We start from the raw sequence: 17068 nt of genomic DNA on the forward strand, positions 1-17068 counted from the left end.
AAGCAGAACATATAAACAGCAAGATTTTTTCCCTCAGGGGTCAATGCTTATAATCAGAAATCAAATGAAATTAATACAGAGGCAAAACTGATAAAAGAAGAACCACAAAAAATCCCTAGCATAGGACCCCCTACTTCAATAACAGACTTTCAATGTGTGGTGGCCCTTGCACTCTCATTTTCCTAGAAAATATTTTTCTACAGGGCTACAGACAGATTAGGCCTAACCTGAACATTGAAGGAGAGGTGCTCTAGCCATTCTGCCATGCAAGTTTATAACTCCCAGTCACATGTTGTGTCCAACTGTGGGACCATTTAGAGGCACTGACGTTCAAAGCAGCTCAGTGAAACCAGGCACCTGTGAAACCCGGTTCTTCCATCTAGCAGCGTTTCAAGGCCATTGCTGCTAGCTCAGTTGGGTTGGCAACACTTCATTCAGAGAATTCATATTGTAAAACATCTCAAATTATTGAACTAGCAGACAGCTAAAGTGATTCTTGCCCTAGCTCCCAGTAAATTTTTTTCCAAATGCAATTGATATCCAATAGTTTCAGTCCACATTTCATGTTTGTGTACACTGTATCTTAATAGTGACCCTGTTTTCCCTTCCCCATTTCAGAAACAGGATTAAACATTCTGGAAGTGGGCTTGACAATTAAATATTTTAATCCTTAGGTATATATGTTGTATTACCCATGATCTTTCCTATGCTGATAGGCACAAATTTAAGAAAAACTTGTATTTTTGTCATGTTCATCCCTGCATGATGGGATGAATCTCACAAAAACATTGGGTGAATGTAAATTTTGTGGAAGTGAACTTACTCCTGGAAATAACCTGTATTCAGACTTGCATGCTTACCCCATTTCCATATATTTAGCTCTTTCTGCTTGTAAATTTGTGTGTACAATAGAGTTCAGCCTATAAATGTATTGACAAGCAGGTGAAACCGTGGAGACCTTATTCGTGTTGGTGGGCATTTACTTAGGTCATTGTACCTCCTGAGAAAGTGCTTGTCAACACGTATTACAGCCCCACAATCTAGCTTCACATAATCAGGTTCTGCCTGTATGCTCCACAATGAAGCATTTCCATCCCTTGAAAAAGAGCTGCGTGTGGAATCAAGTAAGCAGATATTTTTACCCATACAATTTTCCTCTTGCCAGAAAGCTGGTTGGATTTCATTTGTTTTTTGTTTGTTTGCATATTTGCTTGTTTGTTTGTTTGTTTTTATGAGGCAGCCCATGGGGAAATGCCATTTACACTTAATATTTTTTTATTTATTTTGATAGTAAATGCAAACAATTCAATGAAGATAAACATTCTTGTTGGAATAAGTTGCACAAGAAATATGAAACATTTCTAATGAAATGTATTCATTTGAAATTGGAAGGTGAAGGGGTTCCTGTCAAGTAAAATGTGAAATACTAGGAGGATTTGTCCTTAAGGAAATAACACTTCCCACACCAGTTAACACTCTATGTGGTAAGGAAAGGAAACAGAAGAGGGTGCATGGTCACAGCTTCTGCTCCACTCATCCACACACGCCTGTTACACCTGCATATGTGGATGTAAAGATGCTGAGCTCTAAATTATACCAATGCCAGCATGAAGGCAGAGCCTTAAGAACTGCCCCACACTGATTGACATGAATGTGATCCTCTCCAATAATTTTGTCAGGGTTTGGTACAGCACCATTCTCAGAATGGGTTCACACGGCATCGCTACTTTGTGAGGGCAACCAGGGAGCAGCTTCACTTTTTTGGACAATTCAACATCTTATTTCAGGCACAGGGATGGTTCTAGGTGTATGTCTATAACTTCAGGATGGAGAAAACTCAGTTTAATTTCCTCTTTGGCCACCATCTTCCACTGTCGCTTAGGAAGAGCCACTGTTCCTCTTTGTGCCTCAGTTTTCTACCTGTAAAGCAGACATAATAAAACCTACTTTCTTGCCATTTGGAAATGAGGCGAACATACTTTGGAGTTAGTAGTAATCTACATGTAAGCAGCATGGGTAAAAGAATGGATACAGGACTGGACTCTGGTTGCTACTGAACCACAAGGTGGCTTAGATATAGACACACACTCCTATCTTTTCAGTGACTGAATCCTGCAAGGGCTTGTTGAGACCTTTATGTTCCCTCACAGCCCACTAAAGCCAATGCCGAATCCTTCTGCAAGGTTGCTACAAGCCCTTTGTGCCAACAATTTTCTGGAGAAAGCTCAGTACACCCATCTGCCCACTGTTGTTACTGTTTGCACACAGAGATATGACTGTTACCTGTCACTTCAGCTGCCTGAGATTCTTAATCTACCCCCTGCTCTACCATGGCATCTGTCAGATTTTCCCCTGAATCCTTAGGGGCACATTCTGCTGTCTGCATACCCTTAGAGGGGTAAAGGCCCAGGTTAATTTGCTTGTTTCCTCACCTGCTTTTATAACACATATTTAATGAAACAGGCCTTTGGTGCAGCAGCAGGCAGAGAAGAGAAGCTGGGGGGGGGGTGCAGTGGTTTCCACTGCTCTAGAGCTCATGTGCTGATGCGTGAATCTCCACATGCCACCCTGCTCGGAGGCCAGTGCTATTACTCCCCCTTGTAATGAGCTTTCTGTGATGGCCTTGTCCTTAAGGAAACATCTCTGACCCCACTGGCAAATGTCATATTTAACATTTCATCCTCAGATAAAAATGGCTTTGAACCCCAAAAATATGAGTACCAGAAGTATTTTCTTGTTACTGAAGCATGGGAAAACCAGTTTTGGCACAGATGTGCCAATGAAAAGCAATTTTTGTTTGGCTTTCGGTGCTTTGCATACCCATTCAGTAGCACAGTGAGAAAAATATAAATAAAAATAATCTATATAAAACTACATAAACAAATGTGGTTACACAAAGGAATTCCCTCAATTCTTTTCAGTAACAAAAACTTAGGATGTAGCACTGGCTGAATGAGAAATCTCAGACCAGGTCTTCAGTCTGCTTGTTGCCATCTGTACTGCAAAATAAGAGATCCTGACAAGTATTTATAAACTGATGATAGCAGAATATTCTGCTGTAGTCAATGGGCTCCATCACTGCTTTTCATGTTGTCAGGATTTCACTCACTGATTGTAAAGTTTTGGAGCAAGAAACACATCTCAACATAAAGCTCCAGCTTCACAAAGAAGACAGAGAAGTGACAGAACTTTGAAGCCAAAGTCATTTGTATCTGGGCAGGTCTCTTTGGAAGCACCAGGAGCATGCAGAGGCTTAAGCTTATGTGCATGAACAGTTCCCTAAAAGTCAATAGATGAGTACATAAACCTCCCTTTGACTGGAACCTAGGTTTGGATGTAAGGCACTCTAGTACTTTTCAAAATAAGGCTTTTATATGGGCAGAAAAAGCAGAGTGGAATCAACAGTCAGCCTGGAAATTTAAGAATGAAGGGGAAATAATAATTAACTCAATCTGAGTACTGCTGAGCATGCATGACTTGAGTTCCTCTCAGTAGGACTTCAATAGAGTCACAGATTTAAAGTTTCTTTATGAACATCCAGTTCATCACAGACCATAAATCTCACCATAGATCTCTGCATGCCTTCCACAAGTTCAATCTGCAAAAAATGCAGACAGAGCTATGCAAACCACCAATTTTTCAAATTCTGGAGGTTAAAAAAAGAAAAGAACAAAAAGGGACAACAGATCACTAGTGTTAACCTGGATTGATTATTTTTCAAAAACCTAGGTTGAAGCAAGTTGACATTGAAGGCCAGGAAAGTGCACTAAAAATGCTGTTTTGGGTTGGAGCATTTTAAGGATTTTTTTTTTAATTGAAACATGAAAATTTTTAATTTGTAAAGCAATTAAAAATTTAAATTTTTGCAGGCAAATAGAGATACTTATATCTCCCCTTCCTTTCACATACATAAATGTAAATCCCCAAACCAGCAATTGACAAAACTCATCATTTGAAAAGAAATGGCCTAGTATTGTCAAAATGATTTTTGCTGATAGGGTTAAAACTTTAAATATGTGGATCAGCTCCACCACTTACGTTTTACAAAATTACAAGGAGAGACAGCATTACAACTAGTGAAGGCTGTAACTTCTACCGATGGAGAGATCTCAACACAAACAAATGCTTATGTTAGAGCTGCAAACAGTCAGAACCCACCATGGGTGTTTGAGGGCTAAACCAAAGAGGGTTGGCAGACAGACTCCAGCGTGGTATTTGCCTGCTTTATAAAGTATCTTCCTTGCTTTAGCACTGTCACTGAGGAAAGCCACAAGAACCTGCTGACTTCAGGGAAAAGCCCCATTAAGAGGGCATGCAGGAAGGCACACCGTATATTTTAAAAGAGCTAGTTCTTACAGACTGGTCTGCCAACAATTCTCATGTTGGAGCAGGGAGGACCAGGAGAAAGTGCCCTTCTTAAGTTTCACCTTCTTCTCCATTTGACCCTAGTGGGACAGAAACAATGTAATGTTCTGATTTAATTTCCTCTCGTGAGGCCTCTCACCTGGATGCACTGAAGCAGCACACAGCCTTGCTCCTGTAAGAATATTTATCGTGGGTTGCACTAGTCCAAGACATGAATTTTTATTCCTTCCTTCCCCCCCCCCCCCACTTCTGGAAGGCCTCAAGATCCATCCTGTTTTGCTCCCCACTCTATATCTTTCTTTAAAGCTGATAATTTTAATTCCAAAAGCAATGCCTCCAAAAGGAAAGGCTAGATGTATTTGTGCTCCATAAAGGCTGCTGTATTTGTGTACCACTGGACTGGATGCTTCTTCTCTCTTTGACAGAAACTGAGCTCTGTGTCCTCTGCCTTTGCTATGTCACATGGCTACCACCTGAAGGAATAAAATTCTGATCTCTGCCTCTTTGAAGCCTCTCCCTTGCAGAGATGAACAAGATCCCTAGTATTACATCTGCAGTGCTCTGTATTTCCCTAGATATAACAAGTTAAGAGTCAAATACCATGTATTTGAGTAGTTCAGTGACTAATGCATGCTCTTGTTATTTAGGGTCAAATGGTCACTCGCTTTATTTACTTTACAAATGGTAGCAGCACTGTGTGGCCAAAGGAGTGTGCTGCGGTCTCAAAATGAACATAACTACAGGCATGGCAGTGGGGCAATGAGACATGAATCTGGGAAGCTCACCAAGCTGTAAGAATTCATGCTCAGACCTAATGGGTGCTGCTCTTTCACTTGAGTCACTGCAGGGACTTGCCACTTCAGCCAAGCAGTGGATTTAGCAGGCTAAGAACTTTTTGCTCCTTGATTGTCCTTGTTCATCTAGACAGAAGGAAATACATATTTGTGAGGTAGATCTAAAGTCTCTAGTGGTATACTGGAGGTTGGAAGAGGACACTAGAACCAGTTGTAGTTTTTGTACATCATCATGAACATTTATAGAAAAGGGAAAACAAGTAAACAATCAAATAAATGTTTGAATAATACCAGAAGCAGAGATAGGAAAAAGAGGCCCTTGGGTGGAGGAGGGAGAAAGCTACTTGATAGTACTAAACTGTAATGAGGGGAAAACAATCTAAAATTGAAATATTAGTTCCAATTACATTTTATGCTTAAAGCAGTTAAATATTATTGCAGTTTACATGAGAGATAAAGCAGTAACTGTAAAAAATTGGAAGGGTGGCATTGAGGGAAAGCTGCTATCCTTTGGCCCAGCTTTTAACAGGGACTTTTTCAGTAAGTCTGAAGGAATCCCAAGTTACTGGATGCGAATGACAGACCCGCTGCTCTCATGTTGCTGGCTATGGAAACTCATTTGCTTGAGCTAGACTAACTCAAAGGGCTACATAACCTCTCGTGAGCAGGTCTGACCTGATTTACATATTTTCTGTAATGCAGTATACTTGTACAAACACAAGGAAAATCTACTGAGTTTAGAGATTAGCAGGCAATTGCTTCATTAGTCTAGATAATATATATTAGTTTAACATATACATAAATGTCTTGCAGAATCAGCAGTAGTTTTTTACAGAGATGATAGACTCAGATGGATGTGGATGTTCTGGCTAACCTATTACTCAATTCTTCTGAAACAGGAAAAAATGGTAAATAGTTTCTCAAGGTGTAGTAATATTTCTCTGAAAAAGGGAGGCATTATGAAAGAGAAATCTCAGAGCAATGGAGAAAGAAATGTATGGAGCAGTGCATTGCAAGTTAGAAGGTCAGATTTGATTTTTTACTTTCCTGCTTCCATACTATGAGACTCCTGGCAGTCATTTTACCTGTCTGTTCCCTTTCCTACTCTCTTGTCTAACTTGTCAAATGAAACTGCTAGCAGCTTAGGCCAGAGGTTGCTTGTAGGATCTAATATTCTTATTGTCTGCTTCTGTTAAGAGGGTTGCAGTGGTTTTTTACTAAATAGTAAAAAGAGGTATTAAAAAAAAAAAGGAAAACAGTTGATAGGAGACAGTGGGAATTAGATGCACAGGTATAGAAAGAGAACACTCAGAAGCAGTATCTCAAAATTATGAAGAAAATACCCTGATTATTCTAATGTTGTGAAAGAAAAGGAGTAAGGAATAAGAACAAAGAAATACAGTCAGAGTTTAACTGTGCCCTCCTACAGAGAAACCAACAGAACAAGTTGGCCCTTTCTTTGACTTCTACATACTTCTGTTGAGTTCTCAAGAAACTGAAAGTGGGGCTGAGGTGGGAATAATAACTTCCTAGAAGTGTGGTTCTTGAAGAATGGTTGTCCTGCACTGATCCTGTGGCTCTGCTCCTACTCTGCAGAGGATATTCTGCAGCTTTAGTTCAGCTAAAATGCCTCCTCCCTTCAGTGCTTGCACATAAATTGCTATTAATGTTACCATGTTATACAAGTGCATTGGGGAGGAAAATAGGCCCACTAATGCATTGTCCTGCTCCAGTGTTTTTTAACCTGGAGGATGCCACGCTATTCCATGGACTGTGGGTGGGCACAAGCCACAGGAAAAAAGCAACAGAGGTGGGACATGCTCCATAAGGCTGCATCTGCCTCACCCTTTCTTCCCCATGCTTCTCCCCAGGCTGTGTGCAAAGCTTAACACAGATAAAGCATATGCTCCCAGAGTTGCCTTATGGCCTTCTTTCCCTGCTCACATGACAACCGTCACTTGGAGTCAGCCATGGTAGCAGCTCAAAGGGATCCAGGGCCTGCAGGCTCAGGCTGCAGCTGGCTAGTCCAAGCTTCCCTGTTATTATCCGAATACATTTACAATGGCCATGGAAGCACACGTGTACCTCAGCCCGGAAGAGCTACCAGTGGGCAACTTGGTTCCACAGTCAGCAGGTAGCTTCCACCCTGGGCAGGAGGAGCTGAGAAAACGGTAATCAAGGATCAAACTTGGCCCCCTCCCCAACAGTACGGGTTCCACAGCAGGCCCCAAAGGAACGGAATAGAACAAACCCCAATTACTACTATATATATTGATGCTACTATTTTTCCTGTTATTATTACATAACAACAAAGCGAAATGAAGTATTTTTTTTCCCTCTTGACAGAGCACAGACACATGGCTGCTTAGGTCTTTCATGTTGTGCCACGGATCAATTAGGAGGGGACACGGGGTTGGGAGGGAGATACTCTGCCGTCAGTTGAGCACAAAACAGGCAAACCCAGATGAACTCAGACAAATGCCACTGATGGGCAACTTTGAAGCCCCAAATCCCACTGTGGGCGCATCCAAGCAAACCACTTTATCTGTGCTGAGGTGCGCTGACTCCAGCAGAGCGCTGGCTGTAACAGGAGCACATGGGAACGTGCTACAAGGTAGGGCTGGGGCACCTCTCTTTTAAAAACTAATACCAATTACACAAGAGTGACAGAAAAGTGCCATCTGATGACACAAGACTTTGCAGAAAAATCTAGAAATGCAACTTGTGTGAAGTTTTAAAATAACAAATAATCAGCAATTTAAAAAATTGCAGCACTTTCTGTCCCTTGAAAAATTCCTCACAGACACTTACTAACACCTTATAACTCTTGATAGCAGTGACTGACTAAAGTCAGAAATATCTCCAAGTGGTCATGCAAAGAGATTAATTTGCTTAAAATCATATATAGAAAAATTGAAATCCAGAAATATTTGCCAACCTCTCCCCTTCATGACCTCAATGTTTGCAGAAGGCCCTGGATTGATAGCCCAAGAAAATACAGTTCTCTCTTTCACTATAGACAAAATAAATCAAAGGTAGTGGAAACCCAAATATTTTATTTTCTGACCATAGCAGCATACCTCAGCTTACTCATCTCTTTTAAAGGGTGACAAAATACTTCTGCTTCTACAGGCCTAATAGGTGACCTGCCTTGCAACTAACTCATGAGCCATTTGTAACTGTACAAAGCAGACACAAAACACAATTGTTCTGTTTAGAAGCACTGTGTATCCATTTTGTACAGCTGTAAAAAACTACTTTACATGCAAGGTGTCCTTATCCTGGCCTCTTTTCTGAAATGGCCAGTAAAGGCATCAAGTGTAATAGAGAGTTCTGTTAACAAAATATTAAGCATCTTTTAAAATGAAGTTCATGTACACTATGAAGTGTCTACATCACTTATATTGCTCAGTAATTACCTGCTTTGGCAGGATTTTAGCAATGAAGAGGTATAAGAGGCTCCATGGTGTGCTATTATTAATATAGGTAAAAGAATCAAAGAAACAAGGCACTAACACTGACATGTAAGAAACTATACCATGTAAATTTTAACTGTCTGGATTAGGCCTCTTACTTTTACCAGCAACTACTTATGCATACTGAAAAGATGCTGCTTACTGCAAAGCTCTTCACAATCTACAAATATTAGGAGGAAGCTCTGTCTAAGAATCAGGCCAACCTTTTCATATGTGACTAGTGAAATTTTTGTGCCTTCACTTGCCAGTGTCCCAAACTGTGACACCTGACATGCACCTGACTTCCAGTAGATAGACACTTCGGTCTGCCTTCTTAGCACTGAAAATGAAATAATGAAGTAGAATGCATTAATTACAAGAATGTGTCCATCCTGTTATTTTTATATTATTTAGGCACTGACAAACCCATGCCTGCTAACAACCAGCAAGAGGGAGGGGCATTTACAATACTTTTCTCACATCTTAGGAAAAAATGTGCAAGCTAATTTGAAATGCTTTCTTAGAAATACAGATGCAATTTAGTTTTCTAATATCAGCTTGTACTTTACCCCACTATATTATTCAGACATAAGAAATATTATTTCACAGTTATTCAACATAATTCTGACATACTGGAAAAGGTGGGAGGAATGAAAGAAGAGCAGAAACACCACGGGAAGATGCTGAAATCAACTGTATCACAATGGAATAAAGCTCAGGACTGAGAACACACATGGAACAAACGTTGCAACATCCTTGGAGCGCTGGATATGTAAAGTCATTGTGAAGTACAAACATTGCTCTTTTACTGGAAAAAAAAACAAGTACACTTCAGTTTCCATTGTTGTTATAACTATTATTATTTCTGACCCTTTTTTAATATGCCAATTGTCAGCATCCCGCCTGGAGACAGTGCCACACACAAAAATTAGTGCTTCTTAACCATAAGAATAAATGCCATGTGTCTTCTCATTACAAGCCATAAAGGTCTTATGTTGCATATATTCAAACCCTTGCGAACATTAATACGCAGGGTCAGTGTACACAGTACGCTTTCATGTTGTGTTTGATTTCTGCAGTAGAAAGGAGCTTCTCCAAAAAAGTTAGACTACATTTCCACAGGGCTTTTCTAACACCCGTCAGCACAATCGCCATGCAGCCACCCAAAAGCTGCTGGCCTCACACTGTCGCTTTGTGCGTACCAGCCCGTAAGTCACAGAAATTCTCGGATGAATTTCACATCCATGTGCCTGGTACCGTCCGCGAGGTGCAGGGCAGGGGGCCGGGCAGGGTGCGGAGCGTGGCGCAGACCCCAGCGCTATACTCGGCTAGTTCTGCCGGCCGAGCTGTCTCTACGGGAAGCCGGTGTGAAGCCGGCCGTGCTGCCGATGCTGGCCCGGTGAGGGCCTCTCTGCCACGCCTGGGCGAGGATTCCTCCGGCAGCGGGCACCGCCCGGAGCTCCGCCGCATCCCCGCGCGGCGCCGCTGCCTCGAACCCCGTGGCCGGGTCAGGGGGCACCGCCGGCTCGGCCCGTCCGCCCCCGGGCCGCGGGGGTGGCTCCCCGTGTTTACTGCCCGAGCAGGGGCTGCGCGGATGCGCTGCCGCCTCCCGCAACTTCTGGCTCGCCGTGCTTTGGCCTCTGAATGAAACCCGCCCAACTCGGGCGAGTAAGTTACTGGGGGAACTGCTCGGGGTGCGCCGGGCCGGGCCGAGCCTGCACCCCGCTACCCGCCGGCGCTGCCCAGGGCAGGCGTAGTTTACTCTCGCAGCACTGCCCGGGCGGCCAATGGACAGCGGCTGCCCTCGCTGTGTCCGGCACGGCTCCGCGCTGCCCCGGGCGGCCCCCGCTCCCTGCCCCGCTTCGGCACCGCCGCCGGGGGCTCCGCGAACCCCGCGAGGGGCAGCGCGGCGATCTTTGTGTGAGTGTGTGCGGGGAGTGTGTGCGCCGGCGGCTCCCTCGCGGGCCGCGGGTGTAACGGCAGCGCTGAGTGGCCGGCGGGCCCGTCGCTCAGCGCGCCGGCCAATGGCGGGCCGGCTTATATCGCGGGGAGTGTTGTGGCGCTGCCCGGGTTGCATGGCTCTGTGTGGAGCCGCGTTCCGCGGGCGCCGGGGCGGAGGGGCTGCGCTGCGAGCCGCGTCCGGCCCAGCGGCGCGGTGCGCGCCCCGCCGAGGTGAGTGAGTGCGCCCGCCCGCCGCCCCGCACCGGGCGGGCGGAGACGGGCAGCAGCATACAGGGAGGGAAGGATAGAAAGAGAGAGGGAGAGAGAGAGAGAGAGAGAGAGAGATGGGGTGCCCTCGCCCCACACTTTCCCATCCGCGCCCCAGCGGCGGGGCAGCCCCCCGCGCCCCCTCTGCGGCGCCGGCGGCCGGGAGGGCGGCGCGGAGCTTCCCCTGCCCGGCGCGGCTGCTGCCGCGGCTCCCAGTCACTTTTCCTCCCTCTCTCCAGCCCTGCCTTCGGTTGGAAAGTTTGGGCAGCGGAGGACGGGTGGGTTGGTGCCGCCAGCCCTCCGCCCGGCCGGGAGGGCAGGGGTGACTGGAGGTGTTTGACGGGGAGGGGGCGAAGTGGATCGCGGTACAGCGCAGGGCATTTAACACACCAGCGAGCCGAGCCCGAGAGGCGGCGGGGGTAGGCCAGCCAGTGCCAGGCTGCGTTTGAAACCAGGCACCTCTCGCCGCCACAGAGAGAGGCAAGAGCAGCGGCGGAGGGAGGAAGGGGAAGGAGGGCGAGGAGGAGGAGGGATGGCCACCGGCCACCGCTCGGTGCGTGCCTCCGGGAGGACTTGACAGGGAAATCGCGGCAGGCAGAAACGAAACTTCATCCCGCGGGGCGGCGAGGCGCGGGGGAGAGTGCGCGGATCGGTATCGGCTGCCGCCGGCCTGGGGGGCTCCGCGCCGCCGCCGGCAGAAAGGGTGGTGGGGGATATAAAACCGGAGAGGGGGAAGAAGCTGATCCCTGTGCGGCCGCACAGGGAGCGGGAGGAAGAACCCCGGCGCCGACCCCGACAACAACAGCGGCCGCCGGGCTCGGCCGGAGAGTTGGGCTGTGCGTTTTCCGGTAGTCATCGGCGATGCACCCGGGGCGGCGGCGGCCCCGGTGGGCAGCGGGGGGGCGGGCGGACGGCGCTGCCGGAGTTTCGCGTGGATGCGGGATTATGTTGTGTCAATAAGTTTAAGGTGGAGAGGGAGAAAGGGAGGGAGGGAGGCGGGCGGGGGCCGGGGGGAGGCGGCGGCAGGCCTCGGCCGCGCGAAGTCCTATTTCTGAAGGTAAGTTGTGACATTGGGTGGTCGCGATGACAGAAAACTTGGCGAGGGGCGCCCTGGGGAGGGGGCAGCCGCCTCGGTGGGGGCTCTGCCGGCCGCCGGGAGCCGGATGGGTGCTCGGCTGTTATTTGCTGCTGCGAGATCGGGTCGCTGGTAAATTACAGAAAGCAGCCCTCCTCCTCCTCCTCCTCCTCCTCCCCCCCCCGCTCCCCGCCAGCCGCTTCGCTCTTCCTCCTCTCGGGTTTATTTGCAATGTATGAAACTTGCATGGCTGTGAGGAGAGCCGATCCAGTGTGGGTTTGCGAGGAGGAGGAGGAGGACGGGGAAGGAAGGGTTGGAGGCAGGGGAAAGGAGGCAGTCGCGTTAATCCCGGGCGCCGCACGGCAGCAGGTTTGCGTTAGGAATATCGGTGGCAGCCCACTGCCGCCGCTGAATGAGGAAGGTAAAACGAAGCGATGCGAGAGCCGCCGAGGCGACATGCACGGCGGCTGGGCGAGAGGCACCGGCAGGCGGCTGCCCGCCCCCTCCCTCCCTGCCTGCTGCCTCCTCCCTCCCTCCCCGCCGGGGCGGGGAAGGACCGTGCCCGGGTCTCCCCCGCTCGCCGCCAGCCGAGCCGGGGGGCCGCGGGGCTTTAACCGTGTGCGGGGCGGATTCGCCACTTTTTCCGGGGGAGGCCCGCGGTTAAAAGTTTTCTGCGGAGGTGAGTGTGTGCGGCGAGGCCGGGGCGCCGCCAGGCCGGCGGTGGTCACTCGGGCCTGGGGCGCCGAAACCATTGCCCGTCCTGCTGGTGACACGTCCAAGTCCCGCAGCCCGGCGGGGCGGCGGAGGGGCCCGGCTCGGCCGCCGGGGCAGGGACGGGGTGCTGGTCTCCATGTGGCTCTCCCGGCAGCGGCACCTCCTCCCCGGTGGCAGCGGCGGCGGCAGCAGCGGGATCATCGCCCGGGCCCGCGGGGAGGAGGAGGGGAGCAGCAGGGAGGTGTTTGCTGCCAGCCTGCCTCGCCGGAGCCCGCCGGGGAGGGCAGCTGGGAGGGCCGGGGAGCCCCCCGCGCCCTCTCCCCGCGCCGCCGCCCCTTCCCTGCGCACCCGCCCGCCCCCAAAGGTGTTGTGGAGACTTTTCCCCCGGGAGGGTGAGATTTATGCGCTGCATTATTGCTCCTCTCCTCCCCCCTCAAAGCAAGATGGACTCTCTCTTCTCTCTCTCTCTCTCTCTCTCTCTCTCACTCACTCTCTCTCTCTCGCTCTCTCCCCCTCTCCCGGTGTCTTGTCAGCCTTCAAGATCGACATTTTGTAACTAGGATGCAAACTTGATGGTGACGGGGGGCGGGGGGCGCGGGGGGGGGGGGAGACGGGAAAACCCTGGGTCACGGCGGTCTTTCTCCATATTTAATACCTTTTCTTTCCACCCCACCCCGGAGCCCGAATTCCGGTGGCCCTACACTTTGCACGGGCGGGGTGGGCGGCGGGCGGGCGGTGGCTGCGAGCGCCGCTCCCCCCGCGTTGGCCGGGGGTCTCTCCCCGCCGGCTGCGGTGGCCGAGGGGCGGCCGGGCGGCCGCGGCTCCCCGGGCGGCTCCGCTGGGCTCTGCCGGGGGGGAACGGGCATTACCTGAAACTGTGCTCCAGCCTCGCAGCCTGCCGTTCGTCCCTCTCGTCTGTCTGTCTGTCTGTCTGTCTCCGCGGGTGGATCTCGTACCTGCGGTCTGGCGGCTTATTCTTGTTGTTAATTTTTGCGTTGTTTGGCTTATCCACGCGCGGGGATTGCTCGCTGACTTGTGAAGTTCCCGGGGGTTATTGTTATGTATGCCTCCTTGCAGATGGTGGTCAACTTTCTGCCTTTTATTTTGATAATACGTGCGAGTATCTCTGTGTGTGCATGTAAATAATTACGTGATGCATCCCTGTGTGTACGTATATGTGTCTGTGTGCGCGCATAAACATGCATCCGTGTGTGCGAGAGACAGAGGAAAAATAACCCACCCTGCTGATGCACACTCAGATGATTTGCTCCATTTGCCCACTCCGAATGCCCTTTAAAGACACGATGCATCTTCTCCTTGCTCCTTACCGATCCCTGCGACTGTCATCTTGTTTTAATGACAACTTAGCTGGGGTGGGGGTGAGGAGGGAGCAAGTTTCAAGTTTTGGGATCTCTCCTCTTGTTGGCGTTGTGGCGAGTTACAATATTGTAAAATCATGGTGTGCTGATGATGTGCCTTTATTTGATACTTTATAGGTCACTATCACATGACAAAGGCTTTGGGACAGCTTCATCTTCGTCTGTCTGTCATTTCCATTTGCTTTCCTGGGTAAGTATGTAAACTGTACACATGGAAAAAGAACTCTGTTGTTGTTGACAAGATAGAGGTCCTCATGCTGCCACTGTGTGTGGAAGATGTTTTTTTGGGTTTTAGCGCCTCAGAAAACACATCTTCACTGGGTGCTCATAGCAACTGCTAGATTACAAAGTTTGTATGTAGGGGTGCATCCAAGTAACATGGGAATTAAAAGGCTGTGCATATTCAGAACTCTCTTCACTTGTTTTTTTTTTCTTGTTTTTTTTTTCTTAAACTTTGTTTTGTAAAGATATCTGATTGACTTAGGGCAAAAGTTTGAAGCCAGAGTAGCATTAGAATATGCAAAAATTTCATGAGCATGTAAAGTCCTTTTAAAATTCAGTGGTAGAAAAGTACGAAAATATAAACAGAATAGGTAATCAGAAAACTCTGGAGGTCAAGAATCAGTGAGAAGTTTAGCAGAACTGTAGTGCTACTGCAACAGGAGTCGGTTCAGTTTTAACACATAAACTGAGAGCTAATTAGAATTCCTTCCATGCTCTTTCTGTGTTAGTGTTTTTTCTTTTGGCATTGATTAATGCAGGTACCAATCAATTTGAAAGATGAATCTTAGTGACTAAATTCCTAAGCTTTCAGGTACACAACTTTTTTTTTATCTGTATGCTGGGGAAAGTTTTGACATGGTTTGAAGGGTTTGACACCTTTTAAGCTGAAGTAGAAGATGAAAGAAGAGGTTCTAAATTTTTGGGGTCACATTCATAGAGGACATAAAATGAGTGGCATTTGGAGCATTTCTCATATGATCGCCCGTGGTGGCACTGAACTGCATTTGGTCCAAAATGGGGAAGTGGGAGGTAGCATTTCTTTTTGGTACTATTGTGTACATAGTTAAAAACAAGACAAGACATGTATTTGGGGTAAGCTTAGTGCTCATAAATGCAAATGATTAATAACATACTCTTGACCTTTTCCAGGCAATGTATAGCAGACGTAGGATAAGTGATGGTCCCAAACATGCTGACTTGAAGGGGGCTGTTGGGAGCAGCTGTTCTGGTCTGATATTATGACCACAAAGCTAGTCCTAAGACTGGGATAACCACTGTGGGAAGTTGGTTTGAAGGGAGGATTCTGCTGTTCTCCAGTTCCTGCAGATTTACACCCAAATTTCAGGCATACGGATTTTGTGCGCAGTGAGGTTGGTATGTGTAGGTTTAAGACTATAAACACCAAATTCAGTTACTGAAATTCTTTGACAGACTAGTTGCATAGGAGAATATTGCTTTTGGTTTTATAGCATTACTGACAAGGATTGTGTTCTGTGTAGAGTAATTGGTGCAACAATTTTTTCCAAGTAAAAATGCATTTGGAAATTCAAAAACTGGCAGATAGGCTTCAAAATGTTGTTCAGGGCTGAATACAAATGTACTGATTTCTGAACTTAGTTTTCTATGTTTTCAGGTAAGAGTCCGATTAGAGTGCTGTGAGTGCTAAGGACTTTTTTTTTTGAGTAATAGTAAAGAGTACTGAATGAGAGTAGCTCAGGGACCTTGCTTCAGGTAGCTTCTTCAGTCATTATCTGGTTTTAGTTTTATGCGATGAAGCCTTTTGGATGCATGGAATATTCATCCTGGAAGTGAAGTGGTGATTGTAGTCTTCCCATGCTGTAAGAGGAGTGGACCTTGAATTTGTGCATAATGCTGAATGTAGTTCTTGCCTGATGTTGAACTGGCTTGAAAAAAGAAAAGAAGGATAGGATATCTTTTTGATGAAAAAGACATAATAGAAACTTTGGAGGACGAAAAGAAATACATTTCCTCATAGCTTAAAAAAAGGCAATAAAAATAATGTGCCTAGTGAAGGTGAGAACAGAGATTTCATTAGATTTGTCCATTACTAGAAACCTCCATTTACTTTAGGGAGCCTTTATTTTGGTAAAAGGGAAGATTTCTTTTATTATACAGTTCTCACTAAAGTAACTGTTCATGAATGGGTTTTAGTAATTCGGTCTTGACATACAGGAGAGACACTTGAGTTCTGGTCTTGTTTAACAAGTGCCAGTGGCAGTGGTGGTGTGTAACAAGCTGGAAGGCGAAGCTGCTTAGAAAGGGGCCTTGTGAATGCTTCAGAAATTGGCCCATGGTCTCAAAAGTTCATTGCATACTACTGTCCGTCTTGGCACAACAAGCTGATAAACCTTGTCAAGCAGACACATAATTTATCAGAAACGTGACTGGTTTTCATGTTGAGGTAAACTCAGAATATTTAAGAAGCTTGCCCTTGATGATTTGGAGTTTTTGGGCACTGCTTGCCGTAAGCTCATTGCCTGCAAAGCTTCCATTGGCTTCAGCAGGAGGTTTATTTAGGAAAGGAGTGTAGGAGTGATGGTGAGGATGGAGAGGAATTTGACCATGTTTATTTTCCCGTTCAAGGAAAAAAACCTTTCTCTTTCATAGCTGTTGTGTGAATAATTAAAGATATTAAATGTCAGTTTTCTGCATAAAATATCAGAGGTAATTGTGCAATTATTTTCTAGCTAACGTTTTTCCTGTTCATCCAGAATGATCTTAATACACTTGGTTCGTAAATTAGTGGTTCTGTAGCTTGTGATCCTGTAAGCATGTGAATATCTTTAAGCAGATGACTCCTGTTAAATTCACTGATACAATTGCTTGCATTCAGAGCTTAAAGTTTTTCCAGGTTGCTGCCACTTGTGGTCTGCAGGCTGAGGATGCACAGTGTCTCTGCAGCTCAATCAACATGGCATGAGGCAGGGCAGTCTTCTGGCGTAGGCATGAGAGGAGAGTGGTATGAGGAGAGGAAATTTTGACCAAGTGAGCTGGGGAGAGTTACTCTTCCACCACGTGTGTTGGTGGGAAAGGTGCCAGTAAGGTAGACGAGAC

At 47.1% G+C, this 17068-nt stretch overlaps 1 protein-coding gene across 17 annotated transcripts in view; it reads left to right on the forward strand.

The window, feature by feature from the left end:
- Nucleotides 1-10680: 10680 nt before the first annotated feature.
- Nucleotides 10681-17068, forward strand: part of BBX (BBX high mobility group box domain containing) — a 141064-nt gene continuing 134676 nt past the window's right edge. For 4 of the 17 annotated variants that reach the window (XM_051780961.1, XM_051780963.1, XM_051780964.1 and 1 more), the window contains exons 1-2: nucleotides 11772-11789; nucleotides 14108-14180. The gene's annotated coding sequence lies outside the window, so the exon portion shown is untranslated. Of the gene's footprint in view, nucleotides 10787-11248; nucleotides 11376-11525; nucleotides 11659-11690; nucleotides 11710-11771; nucleotides 11790-11856; nucleotides 11880-12426; nucleotides 12577-14107; nucleotides 14181-17068 lie in introns of those variants that run through there. The other 13 variants (XM_051780967.1, XM_051780968.1, XM_051780973.1 and 10 more) reach the window with 8 other exon arrangements.

The sequence above is a fragment of the Manacus candei genome, unplaced genomic scaffold (assembly GCF_025592945.1).
Source record: "Manacus candei isolate 608988 ecotype Guabito, Panama unplaced genomic scaffold, ASM2559294v1 h1tg000014l, whole genome shotgun sequence".
Lineage (NCBI taxonomy): Eukaryota > Metazoa > Chordata > Aves > Passeriformes > Pipridae > Manacus > Manacus candei.